The sequence below is a fragment of the Dermacentor andersoni genome, chromosome 1 (assembly GCF_023375885.2).
Source record: "Dermacentor andersoni chromosome 1, qqDerAnde1_hic_scaffold, whole genome shotgun sequence".
Taxonomy (NCBI): Eukaryota; Metazoa; Arthropoda; class Arachnida; order Ixodida; family Ixodidae; genus Dermacentor; species Dermacentor andersoni.
Genome location: NC_092814.1, coordinates 78,754,417 through 78,769,279, shown reverse-complemented (window position 1 = coordinate 78,769,279; position 14,863 = coordinate 78,754,417). Strand labels below are relative to the sequence as shown.

The 14,863-nt window shown below is 45.7% G+C and overlaps 1 protein-coding gene across 1 annotated transcript in view; it reads right to left on the bottom strand.

The window, feature by feature from the left end:
• Positions 1–14,863, bottom strand: part of Lgr1 (Leucine-rich repeat-containing G protein-coupled receptor 1) — a 272,908-nt gene that overhangs the window by 124,260 nt on the left and 133,785 nt on the right. The window contains exon 2 of the mRNA XM_072287532.1: positions 5,615–5,689. The gene's annotated coding sequence lies outside the window, so the exon portion shown is untranslated. The remainder of the gene's footprint in view (positions 1–5,614; positions 5,690–14,863) is intronic.

Here is a 14,863-nt window from a genome sequence, read left to right as displayed (position 1 = left end):
CTCATGTCCGGCTATTCAGCATTATATTTTTCTTCTGCATATTCGACCCCACTCTTACACTCTCTCTGTTAAAGGTCCTCAATCATTTGTTGTAACTCGTCTGCAGTATTGCTGAATAAAACAATATCATCGGCAAGCCGAAGGTTGCTGAGATATTCGCCATTGATCCTTACTCCTAAGCCTTCCCGGCTTAATAGCTTGAATACTTCTTCCAAGCGCGCAGTGAATAGCACTGGAGAGATTGTGTCTCCCTGTCTGACTCCTTTCTTTATACGTATCTTCCTGCTTTTCTTGTGTAGAATTAAGGTAGCTGTAGAACCTATGTAGATATTTTCCAAGGTATTTACGTAAGCGTTCTGTACTCCTTGATTACGTAATGCCGCTATGACTGTTGGTATCTCTACTGAATCACATGCCTTTGAAATCTATGAAATGCATACAGAGAGGCTTATTAAACTCTGCAGATTTCTCGATTATCTGATTAATGACATGGATGGTGATCCATTGTAGAGTATCCCTTCCTGAAGCCAGCCTATTCCCTTGGTTGGCTAAAGTCAAGCGTTGCCCTTATTCTCCTGCAAATCACCTTGGTGAATATTTTATATAATACTGGGAGTAAGCTAATGGGCCTGTGGTTTTTCAATTATTTAACGTCTTCGTTTTTGTAGATTAGTATAAGGTTTGCATTCTTCCAGTTTTCTGGGACCCTTGCAGACAATAGACACTTCGTATAAAGAGCCGCCAGTTTTCCAAGCATTATGTCTCCTCCATCTGTGATTAAATAGACTGTTATTCCATCTTCTGCCACTCTTCCCCGTTTCATGTCTTGCAAGGCCCTTCTGGCCTCATCGCTAGTTATAGGAGGAGTTTCTGTATCCTGTTCATTAGTGTTTCGAATAGAAATATCCTGACTCCTCTGGGTACTGTACAGGTCAGTATAGAATTCTTCCGCTGCTTTTACAATATCTTCTAAACTGCTGATGATATTACCTTGCTTATCCTTCAGTGCATACATATTGGTTTGTCCTATGCCAAGTTCCCTTCTCAGTGATTCCAGGCTGCGACCATTTTTCACGCCTTCTTCAGTCTCTCGCGTTATAATTTCGAATATCACTTATTTTCGCCTTCTTGATCAGTTTTGACAGTTCCACGAATTCTATCCTATCTCTTGAATTGGACACTTTCATTCTTTGTCGTTTCCTTATTAGGTCCTTTGTAACTTGGGAGAAGTTGCCTACTGGTTGCCTTGGTGCCTTGCCTCCCACTTCACTTGCTGCCTCTGAAGCTAGCCTAGTTACGGTTTCATTCATTACCTCTATGTCATCTTCATCCCTCTATTCTAAGGCTGCATATTTGTGTGCAAGTACCAGCCTGAATTTGTCTGCTTTTACCCTTACTGCTTCTAGGCTGACCTGTTTCTTCTTGACCAATTTTACTCTTTCTATCTTCAAATTCAGGTGAATTCTAGCCCTCACTAACCTATGATCACTGCACTTTATCCTACCTAACACTTCTACATCCTGCAGAGTGCTGGGATCAGCAGAAAGTATGAAATCAATTTCATTTATTGTTTCACCGTTAGGGCTTTTCCAGGTCAACTTTCTGTTGCTACGCTTCCTTAAAAAAGTGTTCATTATTCATATAATGAACACCTATATATATACCATATCAGCAATAAAAAAAAAACCTGAGTTGTCTTCTGCTTTTAAATAGCTATCTCTGCTTGTTTTGCATAAGAGGTACATCTACGAGGTTCATATTTATGGACACGTTGTACCGGCCATAGCACATCACCTGTTTTTCACTTACCACGCCGGTGTCGCCGACGATGGCACTTAGGGTGCGAAAAAAGAAATGAAACAACCATCAAAACGGCGCTTGTCTGTATATTAAACTCTGAGTTTTTCCCAGACCAACGCCCAAGCTTGGAAATGTTCATGGTACCGCGTTCTAGAGCGGCGCTTGCTTTAAGCTTTCCGAAGCGTCATAGGGGAGCTGAATCGTGTCCTATACCCGCCATAGTAGCTTATAGTGGCTATAGCGTTACGCTAGTGAGCTCGAGGTAGAGGACTCGATGACAACCGCAGCGGCCGAATTTAAATGGGTAGAAATGCAAAAACGCTCGTGTACTCAGATTTAAGTGCACGTTAAAGAACCCCAGATGTTCAAAATTAAAGCAAAGTCGTCCACTACGGCGTGTATCATAACCACATCGTGTTTTGGGCACGTGAAACCTCAGTAATTTTAATCGCCTCCTTCCAATTTCGATTCTTCGGCTCGCTAAGCTATATACGGTATGCGTTCTGGCGCTGTCGTCTACTGTGGAAAGCTTCCGTGGATGGCGCATGTGCCTATTATGATGGCTCAGCCACTGTTAATTGTTCTGAGCGCACTGAGGTTTTCCCAGCCAGACTCACCACTAACAGGATGTGCCACCCGACGACATCGACGGCTGCCTAACTTGTAGTTCTTTGCAATGCATTTCGTCTCATCGGCCAAGCGCAACCTCTTAGATAGTCCATATTCCGGGATTTGAAGCCGGCGCAACAGTCTTTACATCTGCCCGGCATGCGGCGCGGACCACACGGACTGGTGTTGAGATCAGGGTTGTTATTCATACCCCGACCGAGGAAGGAGACCACGTCAAATTTCAGTGGCTTAAAAGTCACTGAAGACATGGGTAGCGAGCGCGGAGATAGGCCTGCTCAATCAGCTCTTGAAGACCAAACTCAATAATATATACTGTTGTCACCCGGTCACATGCCGCTATAATACTTCGCATGCTGGCACATGATATTCCCGTTCTCCGCGTGGAACAATCAAATTTTCAATATAACCGACTCTTTGCTCCGCGTTCGCATCCCAACTGGACTCCAGTGAAGCAAGGCTACTCTGATTTGTCGGCTATGGCTAGGAGTGGCCTTTACATATATTTTTGCTTCTCGCGTTGTAGTGGCCGGGGATGCTAGTGTGATGACTGTAGTCACGAATAGACTATGAACATCTTTTGTGTGACTTTCATTAGTGCAGTGTGTAGAGACGATCGCCCGCGACAGGGCTGGCACGCATTGATAAGAGACCATTGTCAGAACAGATCTTATTAGAATACCGACCTCATAAGCTGTCAGAGATTATTGTTAGGAAAGCACTGCTACAATTATTAAGCTGAACAAGCCTGCACGAGCGACAAAAGTTAGCACCGACTATTGCTAACTCTTTTCCTGCGCTGTGATCGTGCGTGGGGATCGTGATCGGATGTGATGGTACATGTACTCTGTCTCTTTTCCTTCTTATCTTTCTGCCTCCTTCGTCCTTATTGCAGACTAAGAAACTGAATTTATTGTTCTGGTTAACCTACCCGCTTTTCTCTTTTGTTTCGCCCCCCTCTCTGTCCTCTTCGTTGGCCATTGTTTTAGAATGACAGCATAAGTGAAGATAACAAGGACAATGCTAACGCGGAATGTAAATGAATTCAAAGAAGTAGAAAGAAAGAAAGTAATTGAGCGCCTGAACAGCAGTGACGCTAGTCCTTCCTTTTTTTTAAATAAATATTTCTCCTTCTCCTCCTACTCCTAGCCACTGAAGTTGGCCTTTAGGATTGTTGGCCATTTAGCACTCGGAGTTGATAGCTTTCTTTGTTTTTTTTTACGTCAACATAAGTTATGAACATTTGCTTCAATTTTCCTGCTCTCGTTACGCACGGCTCATCATGACCTTCACTGCTCGAAAGAAAAAGTTTTTCGACGGAACAGCAGTGAGGTCGTCAACCTGAGATGCATTCCTCTAGGTAGACATTAAAGGTACTGTATATGTCTTGACCATATACATTAACTAATCCATATATTAAGCTAACAATTCAGTATTCGAGGTCCGCCTCAATAGTCCTCGGGTTACGAAGAATCTGAAGCAGGCCGCCCTGCTATTTTTGAATGAAACATATGGGGACCTAGGGCACATATATGGTGATGAGTAGTTTTCGTCTACCAGTTTTACACGTGTCCTTGCCATTCTGGGTAGGCTAGTCACAATCGACTTCGCAAGCAAGTTATATTTTGCGACTTTAATGTCATCTTCGACTGGTCGCCTCCATCCTCTGGCTCAGAACTGAGCGAATCCGGCGTTCCTTGAAATCAGAGACAGAAGACAAACCCGCAAGCCAAACGTGTGACTGACTTTCGGCAGAGGCGAAACCATGTGACTACAACAAAAGTCCACTTTCGCGTTTAAGTATAGCCAAAGTTTCCGACGCTGCCAGCAAAGACGGCGGACGCGCTGATAGGAGGAGGGCTTGTTGAGACGACATCATGCACTGACGTGGCTTACGGTGGACCGTCGCCAAGAACAGTGACGCCATGCACGACATTGTGTTGTTATCACGTGACGGGCAACGCTCTCAATCTCAACGACTGTTTCAAGGACAACGTTTGGGGCGCCTGAGAGTGCTCGACGCGGGAGTAGAGTGATTGAAAAGAAGCCGCCGAGCGGGCGAAGCGCGCGCTCTTTTTCAAACTGTCGAAGATAATGCGGCTCGCGAGAGCGGTCTAGAGCGCTCAGAAACGAACACCCGAAAATTCCATAAGACAGCCCTTCAAAGGTTGAAGTTTGCCCTACAACGCAGGACTCATGAGCAGTTGGTATTTCAGACGAGAGAAGACCAAAATGTCGACAAAGGAAATTCCAGTTCCAGAGATGAAAAAAGAGCTGACGCTGTAAATTTTTTGTAGCGTGATGAATTCCGGAATACCCAGAGAACCGAAACTCAAGTGTCGAAGAGCACAACTGTCACACCATTAGCGTACACCATAAGCGACGTCGCTGTTTACGCTTCACTGTCGGCAAACATGACGCCATCAAGCGTTGTTGCCAAGCCACTACCTGCGTGCGAGGCTTAAATAGCACGTCACTCGTGGGCGTTAACTTAGGGCGTCACGGTTGTTATGTTTCAGTTTTACCGCGGAAATTAGCCGGAAGTAATTATTGCTGTGCAAAAATTTGAGTTGTCAGCGTTTCGCATCTCTGGAACCTTTTACGAACTTCTCGGATGACGGGCTTCAAGTCCCGCGTTAGAAAAGTCGTCGGACTTTTCAGTTAGAGTAGGCAGGCGTTGTGCCCCTTCATGAGGCAATTGCCAGCCTGCTCCTCGCTTTACCTTTCCTGTCTAGTGTATATGTTTTCACAACAACAACAACAACAACAATAACAATAATTTTTATTATTATTGTTATTATTATTATTATTGGTTAAAGAAAGTGCAATTTTCATAATTACGTCTCTAATTATTAGCTCAAGTTATTTTAAAGTGCATATCTCTGTGACAAAAACAACCCGAGGAAATCGCGTAATCGTCGCGATTACGCGATGCTTTCTCTGTCGAACGCATTTTCTGAAACACCCTGCATATACATTCCTACCTCTCAAATAACAGTGGTAGGAAACTTTTCTCTTATAAGACGTCTATTATTCACTAACGTTCAGTTCAAAATACACTTGACGCAAGATTCAGGAGATACATGGGCGACTTACACATTTGTGGAGCAGATAACATACATTTTCAATGACACGATTTAAGGAATAGTGTGCAAGTGTACGTATTGCTCTAAGAACAGTTACTTACAGTGCTCTCAGCGTGTCTGCGTAACCTTCGAGGGATCCGTTCCGCAGCACTTCCAGTGAAATTCGCTCCAGTGACCTGCACAACAAAAGAATAAAATAATTATAAGGAGATTCAATTCTATTCAAAGAAAGGATGTTCTACGTAAGTTTTTTTTAAAATTTTGAATGTAAATAATTGGAAACGTACGCTTCATTAGAGGCGGCTTTCCCAAAATCTCAAATATATCACTCAGACAAGAATGAAAGACAAGAAAATTGGCGGGGTTCAAGTTTGTTGCCAACCATGATAATGATAACGACAATGATGATGATTTCTCATCATCATTATTACTCACCATCTCACTATTAGAACGACGTGGTAACAAATAGTCACCTAACGTGCTTGAACTAATAATAAAGAATACTAATCCCCCACCAGCAGCGCTGGCTAGTGGTAGCTGCTCGTTGACCAGAGCACATTCGCAACCCGCTTGACGTAGTGCAATGTGAGAATATGCAGCGCCATGTTTACCTTCACGGAACACACAAAAACAAGAAATGCTCACTTAGACAAGGACTAATGCTTCACTTGGCACAGCGTTTCTCACGTCGTGATCCCTCTCGCACTCCGTATCCTGTGCTCTACGAGTCCTCGGGGTTCAAAATACGTAAAAATAGCGCGATCTAACCTAGTTGATACCAAATTCACAGATATTTTCGTTCGTAAGGACTGTTTGCTGTGGGTGGCAGTCTGAGCTAATAATATCTGCAACATCACAATTGACTAGTATAACCTCTTTCTAACTGTTCTAGAGTAAGTATTAATGTAACTAGCATTCTTAGGCTACTAATCTCAACTTTGATGTGACGCTATCTAACCGCTATCGCATGACTCGTCTTTTCGAAAAAAAGAAAGAAAAAGAAACCATGCTCGATAGTTGGCTTCGAACCTGGTTCCGTCAGCGTAGCAGCCCGGTGCGCTACCCCTTAGACCATGGACGAATTTTTTTCTTTATTACATGGACAACAAAACTGAAGGTATATTACAGAGCGGACACAACTACGCACTCAGAAGTCGGGCAAACACACACATGCGTCCAACAAGTGCTTCCAGTCAGACGGAAGTTCCTGCGCAGCGTACACACTTCTCACATACGCGGCACTTTCGCGAAAGAAGGATTTTGTAGATCGCGGGCTTTCGGCATGGCGATCGCACAGTCTACATCTCCATAGGCTGTGTAAACCAAGTACTATGAACATGTCATAGAGAAGACCGCCCCTAACCCTAAAAGGTAGAAACCTAATCGAATATCGAGTGATGTCAATGTCCTTTCTAAGCATCCATTGGAGAATGTCCCGAAAAATACAGCATCCCTACAATCTATGAAACAGTGATCTGTTGTCTCGGCACGTGAACAGAGTCGACAGCTTGTTGACTCCGGCACAAAGGAACCCCTTGAATTCAACTAAGTTTTAAAAGGGAGTGTTCCTGAATTTAATTTAAAGAAAAATATTTTTACTCCAGGAGGTACACACATTTTTCGGACCCGCTTAAGTACATACTGATAAGGTCAGCTTAAATGAGGTGTACGATACAAAGGATCTGGGGAAATGGAGTCCACCAGTGCCGCAGAAATTACTTTTCGACTCGCAGTGAACACGCACTCCATGCTGAATCTAACTTTCAAGAAATGTGTCAACAACCTCCTTGAGAAAGCCCTAAGGAGCCTGTGGGACATCTTTGGCATTTGATGACACTACTATATTAGGAAGATAATGAACTAAGCGGAGTTGCAACATTTCCTGCAAAAACGGATGGTCACTGTCTCGAAAAAAAAAGAACAGGCGAGAAACAATTTGCCTGACGAAGAGATGGACTAATCCTAGACGAACAAATTCAAGGGGGAGGAACACATTGTCGCACCGCATCGACTGACGACTGGAACTCCAAGTACTGCACTGCTCATGACTTCGCATTCCGGCACTGCATCGCCTATTTGCAACATTTAGAGCGTTGCTGTTTCTATACTGTGAGAGAGGCACACCTAAATAACGCAGATATTTTTTTCCATTGAATGCCTGCGTAATGTGATGGCATAGTGGCCCATAATCCAAACCAAAAACCTGAACTTTTTTCAAAGTTAACGCTTGCACCAGAAGCCGCACAAAAATCTTGTGTAATTGCAAGAGCAGTCTCGACACTTATTTTATCAGTACAAAAAAAAAGAAAAAAGAAACACGCCGTCTGCATACGCAAGAACTCGAACCTCACTAGTCGATAATCTAAGCCCTTGGAAATTTTGTTCTTTCAGAATGCTCATACAAAGGGGCTCTAAATACAAGCAGAACAGAAGCAGTGACAAAGTGCATCCTTGTCTTACTGATGATACAAGCCTAATCGGATCGGAGAGAGAGCCATTCACCGTGAGCCTCGTTGAGCCATTAGCATAACATAGTCTGACACCTCTAATGACCGGGGATCCGATATTTATATGCTCTAGTACAGTAAACAGGAATGAGTGATTCACCCTGTCCAACGCCTTAGCGAGATCTAGCTGTACCATTGCTACCTGCCCAATCCCCTCAGCTACACACTCTAGCACCGATCTTGCAACATGAATGTTCGTCTGAATGGACCGGCCCCCGATGCCACATGTTTGATGATCACCGACCACAGATCTTATTACGACTTGCAAACGTTTAGCTAATACCTTTGCAAAAATTTTATAATCCACATTGCATAAGGAGATAGGCCGATATCCGTCCACTTTTTGCAATTTAGTCTCATCATCGCTTTTAGCTATAAAGACGGTGTGTCCTTCATGCATTGTGGCAGTGAGGTATCCTACTTCCAAGGCCTCACGGTACACCTGAAGTAATAATGGTGATAAGAGGCAACGAAAACACTGATAAAATTCGGCAGTAAGGCCATCCGGGCCGGGCGTCTTGCCTTTCGCTAACGAATCGATGCATGCAGTTACCTTATTAATATCAATGTTTTCAATCATAATCATCCTGATTTACCTGGGGCAGCAACGATACAATTTCTTTGGCTATCTGTATCCAATGGCTTATGGCCTCAAAATAGTTGTTGATAATGTTCGAAAAACGCTTTAGTTATTAGAGTAGGCTCATTAACAATGATTCCACCATACTCTATATCTACTATTTGTTTAGACGGCGCGTGTTGGCGCTCATCACCTAGGGCCCTACTGCAAGGCTGTTCTTCCAAGAAACGCTGCTCTCGCGCATGCACTAATGCACCTCTGTATTTTTCTATGTACAACGTTTGTAACTGTGCCTTGACCTTATGACTATCATCAGTATATTGACCGGAATGTAGACATTCAAGCTCATGCAATGCACTCAGAAGCCTATACAATGGTTCGTAATTTTTTTTTCAAAGGTCAATATTGATGATTTATCGATAGCTCTCATTTAACCTTCCTGTTTGAATAATTCCCACACATCAAAGAGCGGCAAGTCCTTGCGGCATGACACATGAGCTATAAGCTCAGTAACACGCTTTAATTAAGAAGCACTCACGTGAAAGTAATTGGTTATTAAACTTCCACAACTCCCAGCACATACGCCGACTTTTATACCGACGGCTACCAAACGATGCTGAGACTAGGCAATTGCCACTAAAGAATACAGGGTGCACAGTGTAACCATAAATAAGAGATAGCGCGCTAGGTGAAACGTAAGTTCGATCAAGCCTTGCATGCGAGGTACCTTGGAAATGCGTATAGTGACATCCCACTTTTTCATTTTCCCCATTGTCCACAAGGCGATAATCACATATCAGGCGTTGCAGCGTATCACTACTTGGATTATGTCTCAGCTTCAACGACGTACGATCTTGCGCGTTACAAACACAGTCTCCAAAAAGGACCAATGCATGATCCGTACAGAAATTATGTTCTAGAGATAAGAAGAAACATTCACGTTCACGTAACTTGTTCGGGGCATAAACATACACAAATATAAAGCTCATACCCCAGATATCAACATCGCACGATATTAGGCGCCCTTCCCTATCTGTAAACAAATGTAGCAAATCACATTGTAAATGTCTTCTAACAAATAACATACAACCTCCGGAAACACCTACTGCATAGCTTACACAAGCATTATAGTCAGATAGGAATGGAGATAGAGCTACTTCTGTGTTTTCGTCGGATTCAATCTTTGTTTCTTGGATAGCAGATATCTAATTTTCTATTGTGTAACAAATGAAGAAGCTGTACTTGCCGTCACTTACTGCGTAAGCCACGGACATTTAAAGTACCAAAATAGAAGGGAAGATCACCCACCATGATTACCTATGAAGGTGCAGCGTTTAAACGCTGCTCCATAGGTGCACCACTCCCTTTTTGATGAGGTGATGCACTGTGGACCTTTTGGTGCACTTTAACACAAGAGACACCTGCAGGAGTAGGCGTTCCCCGGAGCGGTTTTGTGAACTTTGACACTTTGGGAACGCGAGCCTTCTTTCCCGAGGGCGATAGATTGTCAGATTGCGCTGGACCCTTCCTAGCGGCCTCGCACATCGATCCAGATTCCACTGACGGTGGGCGATCTTGAACTGGTGGCGATTCTGCCCATGACATAGTTGGTTCGTCGTCAGGCACCTTAGTCTCATCCTCGCTAGCAGGCTTCTGGCTAAGGCTATTGTCAGCCGATGAATATATATCAAATACATCAAAACGTTTCTTTAAAAGAAAAAAAAATGCAGAAAGCGAGTGGGTGGAGCCCCTAGTCCAGGGCCCCACTGGCTTGAGTGGTCCGCCGTGCTTGGTCGAGGAGCGCTAGTTGCATCTCCCGATCCTCGCTAGTGAGCCAAGTCTCCCACTGCTCCCTTCCGGAAAATTTGCCGGCTATTTTTGGTGTATTAATTTTGGGTGGCCTGTTCTGGCAGTCCCACGTAATGTGGGCGAGAGTTGGCCGGCCTCCGCACCAAGGACAGCGAACGCTGTACAGCGTTGGGTGAATGCCATTTTTCAAATAAAGGTTTGGAAATGTGTGCGTCTGTATTCGGCGCCAGTCATAAGAGTCCTGCCTGGATAGGTCAGAGTGTGGTGGACTGTACTTTCTTCGCTCGCGCCGCTGGTGCTCAAGGATGTCTCGTGGTAAAAGGGGGTTTTCGTCAGAGTGGTCGGCTGCTCGGTTGACAAAAGCACGAGCTGCGCTGTCCGCTCTCTCATTGCCCTCGAGTCCTGCGTGACCCGGGCACCAGATGATCATGTGTTTCTGCGTTAGGTTGGATCCTAATAGGTGAGTGGTGCTGTGTGGTAGCCTCCCGGTGAGGAATAGTCTACATGCGACTTGGGAATCTGTAAGAATTATCGACGATTGTCCCAGAGCGTCCTTAGTTTTAATATCTAGCGCGATGGCTGAAGCTTCTGCGGTATTCGCAGATGCAACTGTAGCCGTGGCGCAAGTCACAAGCCCCTGATTCGCGGCCGCTCCTACCACTGCGAGGGCGTATTTGTAAGCATCACATCGAGCAATATCTGTGTAGACTGTATCCGGGTTTCCACCGAATTGCTGCATTAACTTTCGAGCTCGAGCACTTCTACGTCCCCGGTGGTATTTTGGACTCATGTTCTTAGGGATTGGGGCTACTATGATCCTTTCACGAAGGACTCTGGGCAGAGATTTGAGTTCTTCTCCCGCATACTGTGGACGAGTAGGGTAACCCACGCGGCAAAGTAATTTTCTGCCAGAGGAGGTTAAGTTAAGCCGCTCCCGTTGAGATATGAGCGTCGCTGCCCGTAGCTCCTCGTAGTTATTGTGAATCCCGAGGGCCAGCAGGCGTTCAGTAGAGGTTCCCTGTGGTAGGCCGAGAGCCGCTTTGTACGACGTTCTAATCAACGCATCTAGGGCCTTTAGTTCTGTTTTCGTGGGGTCCTGGAAAGGGAGGCTATATGTGAGACGACTTAGCACAAAAGCCTGAACGAGCCGGATCGTCTCTGTTTCCTTGAAACCATTTCGGTGATAACTTACTCTACGGATTATACGGATACGGGAGATCTGTTTCACCGTAGTCCTAAGGGTTTTAATGCTGTGGTCTACTCGTTTGTTGCTTTGCAGCCACAGTCCGAGGACTCGCATTTTCTGGACCTCCTTTATCTGGCTGTCTCCTAGAAAGAGGTTCACCGGCTCGTGAGTTTGACGGCCTCGACCTCGTATCCTGATAAATTCTGATTTATCGGGAGCGCAGCTCATTCTACTGCTGCGAGCGAAGGTTTCAACAACGGTCGCTGCTTCTTGCAGGATTTCTTCTTTTTGTCCTAACGAGCCACTGGTTGCCCATAAGGTAATATCGTCTGCATATATCGCGTACCCTAGCCCAGGTATGACGTCGAGTGTTTTGGCTAAGCGTCTCATTCCGATATTGAAAAGAAGGGGGGAGAGTATCGCCCCTTGCGGTGTACCTCTATTGGGCATGGGAAAAGGGTCTGAGCGCGTAGTGCCAATGCCTATTGTCGCGATGCGAGAGGTCAGGAAAGAGCGGGCGTAATCATAGATTCTTTGTCCACAACCGATGTCACTTTGCTCAGATAAGATAAGTTCATGTGAAATAGTGTCGAATGCGCTTTTTAAATCAAGAGCCAGGACGAGATGTTCCGCACCAACCGTGGTGTTGCATAGAACTTCTTCGCGAAGTAGCAGGAAAACATCTTGTGTCGACAAATGTTGGCGAAAGCCGAATATGTTTCTGGGAAATAGGTTGCGGTCTTCAATGTAAGACGTGAGACGTGTGTGGATCACCTTCTCAAATAATTTGCCAAGACAGGAGGTTAGTGATATCGGCCTGAGATTTTGTAGATCATGAGGTTTCCTGCTTTCGGAATAAGCACGATTTTGGCCTCCTTCCACTGTTGTGGAACTACGCCCCTCTCCCATATCTGTTCATGAAAATACCGGGTAAGCTGTTCTAGGTGCTCGTCGCTCAGGTTCCGGATCATAGCATTTGTGAGCTGATCTGGTCCTGGAGCAGTATTTCTCTTCGCAGCTTGCGCTGCCGCGAAGAGTTCTGCCTTAGTTATCGGAGCGTCTAGCACCGCGTTTTCTTGCCCTTGGTATGGCAAGGTGCATGGGGGAGTGATTACTGCTCCTACGTACTTCTCTTTAAGCTTAGTGAGGAGGGCCTGATCTGTTCCAGAAAATTCTGCGGCAAGTTTTTGAAGAGTGCGGTTATTGGCCATTTTTGTTTTTCCTGGTTCCATTATGCTGCGAAGTATCGCCCATGTCTTGGAGGTGTGTAACGTTTCACGAAGTGAGTCGCAAAAGCTCGCCCAACTCGCTGTCTCTAACTGCTGTGCGTAAGCGTTTGCCCGCTTTGATATTTCAGCAATTCTGTGGCGCAGTTTGCGATTAAGTCGCTGTTTTTTTCCATCGTTTAGTTAGCCCCCTTCTGGCTTCCCACATATGTAGCAGATGGTTGTCAACTACCGGCGTTTCCGCTGTGAGCGCTAGCCGCTTAGATGTTGCTTTATGAGCGTCTCGTATGTGTGTTGCCCACTCCTCAGCGTTCTCAGGTGATATCTCCGGCATGGGGATTTTGCGATAATTTACCCAGTTCGTGATTACCACCTGGTCACAGGGTCGCCGAATTTTCGGGGAGCCTACCGACACACTGATAATGAAATGGTCACTGCCTAGATTCTCTCCTAGATTGGTCCAGAATACCTCGTTGACATTATTTGTGAATGTGAGATCTGGAAAGGTGTCTGCACTGACGCTGTTACCAAATCTTGTCGGGTTTTGAGGGAGAATGATGAGTTGGAGATCATATGCTTCGGTCGCTCGCTCGAGCTCCCAGCCTTTGGGGGTGTCTGTTCGGTAACCCCAGCTGGTGTGAGGAGCATTGAAGTCCCCAAGAAGCAGTAGTCTATCCTGGGTGCCGGAGTGACACATGACGTACCGAATGATGGCCTCAAAATCGGCCATCGCTAATCGCTAATCACACGTTCGTGATTATGGTTTTTGCCTTGCTACGCTTCTGCGGTAGTATTGTTATAATTTGATGGTTGATGCTGCTAGTCGCCAGATAATCTATACTGATCGCTATGTCCTTGAGCACCATCGTCGCGACCTTAGGGTAGTCTGGGTGGGATATCGTGTAGTAGCCAGTCAATCTGACCGGCTTGTTACCGACCTCTTGCAAACAAATAACATCAGGTTTGACTGGCACCGTGTTAATGTATTGTTGTAGAGCTGCCGCCCGTTTGTGGAAGGTGCGGCAGTTCCATTGCCAAATTTCGAGATATTCGTGATGTACTCGCGTTCTACTCGCCATGAATAGTGCTTTCGCTGTCCGAGGTCGATATGGGTCGCAGACGGCGGTTAGATTGAGCGCTGGGGCTAATGCTGGCTCGCTTACGAGCCGCGCTCTTTGCACTGGCCACAGATTCATCGACGTAAGTTTTTAGGCTTTGAAATTCTGCGTACATCTGCTGCTGAAAATTTTGCATAGTTTGTAATTGATGCACAACTTGTTGGAGTGTAACCTCCACAGAATTCGGCGTCGTTATAACTTCGAGAGGCGTGCCTGCTGCTTTAGTATGTGCTGTTTTGTTCGTTTCGGTACAGCGGCTAGCTTTGAGGGAGGCCAACTCTCGCTTAATTTCTGCCAAGCTCTCGCGGAGGAGCTTGTTCTCGTTAATGATCTTCCGATATTCGGGATTTTCTGTTATAGGAGCAGTAGGAGAAACGACTCGTGCCCAGCTTACCGTGTTATCTTGTGGCGCTTGCTTGGCCACAGTGCCGAAAGCCCCCTATTTAGGCGATTTTGGTGATTGGTAATGAGGCGGGTTTTTGGGATTGGAGTTCCTTCGGGTCCGCGATCTTGACCTGGATCGACGGCGAGTCTCTGATACCTCCGGCGAGGGATCGGATGCGGATTCTCCATCATCGGAACTGAACCAACGTAGGCGTTGAGGTGGCTTCGTTGAGCTGTCCTTCCGGGTAGTCCGTTGAACGCCAGTCCTCGGCGTTCTTTTGCTTTGGGGTTTGAGACGTTTTTTACAACTTCGGTCTCCTGTCATGTGACCCTCCCCACAGGCTGCACACTTGGGAGCGCACTCAAGTCCGGCTACAGGGTCCCGTTGTCCACATGTACGACATACTGGAATGTCCGGCTGGGGACAGACGTCCGATCGGTGACCAATTTGGTGACACACTTTGCACGCCTGAGTGGTAATTTTGTAGGGATAGCAAGCAAGTTCTCCGCCTTTGTAGTAGACGTACCGCGGCGTAATAC